At 43.9% G+C, this 2,069-nt stretch overlaps 1 non-coding gene across 1 annotated transcript; it reads right to left on the bottom strand.

Moving 5' to 3' along the window:
• Positions 1–1,494: 1,494 nt before the first annotated feature.
• On the bottom strand, positions 1,495–1,569 carry trnan-auu (transfer RNA asparagine (anticodon AUU)). Its single transcript has one exon. It is a non-coding gene; the product is annotated as a tRNA-Asn (tRNA).
• Between the last annotated feature and the right edge of the window lie 500 nt (positions 1,570–2,069).

The raw sequence follows: 2,069 nt of genomic DNA on the forward strand, positions 1-2,069 counted from the left end.
TATGTCATTTTACATGGCCTGAACCAGGAAAGAGATTGGAACTCAAGAAGTTATGGTGCTGTTTTAATACTTGCCTATTCTTGTAATTTTTCAGTCAAATCTTTTATTTTGGAGTACTTTCAATTGATGTTAATCCTTGTCCCGATGAACGACTCTGGGCCATGGTGAGTCTTGAATAATGTTCTTATAAGCTTCAGTTTGAAAAAGTGCACTCTCCAGAAGCTACCAAAATCGCTAATGGTTACATAACACTTAATGCAAAAGCTACGTTCGGGGTTGAAAAAGAATATTACTTGCTATGAATACGAACACTGTTACAGGAGGGGTGTTAGAGCTATTTTAGCTTAGATCATCAGTTCTTCTCTGTCTATATCAACAGTGTTATCGCTGCTGAGCGCTAAAGGCAGGTGTAACGATGCTCTGTAGAGGTGAAAAGGATCCGATGCAGATGCAGGAGTCGCAGGGAGGTAAGTAAACGTACCGAGCAAATCCAGGAGCTGAGCCGTAGTCCGAAGGCGAAGGTAAGTCGAGATCCGGTAAAGGCACTGGTGGCGAACAATCCAAAACGTGAGACAGAATCGTAGTCGAAAAGAGAGCTACAGGGTCAAATCCAAAACAGGCAATGATAGCAAACAATCCAAAGGGCGAGACGAGATCCGAAGTCCGAAGGCAAAAGGTGCAGGCAGAATTCCAGGAAGGCAAAAGAGGGGTGAGAACGCTAGGCTGAGCAACAAGAAGAGAACTCAATACCGAGCAACGGGAATCAGGTACGAATGGTATAAATAACCCGGCGTGCCGCACGGTAGAGCAATTGCAGGTGTGTTAACTCGTGCGGCGGCGCTTGTTAGTAGTAATCCGCTGCTGGTGCTGATTGGCTCGCTTACGTGTTGATCTCCGCTGGCTGGTGGTCGTGACAGCAGGTCCTGGCAATACTTCATGAGATCTTCTTTAGAAAACATTTAAAATATATATTTCCACTACCATACATAAAGTAAAAGATACCGATTGCAGCTAGAAGCAAATTCCAATCGAAAATGTATCAGCTTTAAAATTTTCTTTTGGATCCATACAACGATCAGCATGAGACTCAAAATATAACTGTGTTTGATTGTACAGCATAGATTGTCCAGCATTTATCTTTATATTTATGTTAAAATTAAGGTAAATATATTAAAATATCAACATCCACCTTCACAGTGCTAACGTAACAATGCTTGTCAAGTTCTCAAACAATTCCTCGTCGTATTTCTAAACGATTTTAGCAGAGGACGCAACAGGAGTATAACTGATATCTCCCGCCAGCCATTCAAATATACTTTTCTATGGGTGAAAATGGTTTTCTGGGGAGTTGCGGTGTTGATCACTATTGGACTTCCCCGGTCTCTAGTGTTGTTGTTAGACACAAGCAAAAGGCTTGCATTTTCTGCAAATATAAAGAGGGTTACGGTTTTGGCTTTAGTGGAGACAGTGTTTACATTGACAATACTAAGAAGGTCATCCCTGGGTGGGCTTGAACCACCAACCTTTCAGTTAATAGCAGAACACGCTCACCGATTGCGCCACAGAGAGTGATGAGAAAAGCTGCTCTCCATTTGCACCTTTCCGGTCAAAAAATAAACATCGCTTGTGTTTTCAAGCCACAACCCATTTGTATCTGCTAGGCGGCACAGTCGTCGTGCACAAAGAACGCTTTGAAAAGCGTCAAAAGCAAGTCATTCCGAGTTGGTTGTTTGTGTTTTGGAAATGCTGTATTGCTGCCAAATGCTGAAATGATCTCTCGGCTCCTAGGTTGTCATTTCTGCTCTGTAAAGGAATAACAGCACGCGTCGGCTTCCAGCACGGTGGGTCGGGACACGATGTTGGGGTTTGGAGAGAGCGATGTCTTCCTTGTAAGTATTGTAACACCCTCGCCCGGTGGTGAGGAGGAAGAGCACCTAGGCACTCATAGCACCACAGAGCAGGCTGGGAGTTGTAGCTGGGGAGAGTCTGAGGGTCAGCTCGATGACCAGCAGCTGACCCTCCATATATAAATAGTGTCGTAGTAGTTTTAGTGTCCTGTGTAGCCTTAT

Source organism: Lepisosteus platostomus, chromosome 5 (assembly GCF_059453375.1).
Source record: "Lepisosteus platostomus isolate fLepPlt1 chromosome 5, fLepPlt1.hap1, whole genome shotgun sequence".
NCBI lineage: Eukaryota > Metazoa > Chordata > Actinopteri > Semionotiformes > Lepisosteidae > Lepisosteus > Lepisosteus platostomus.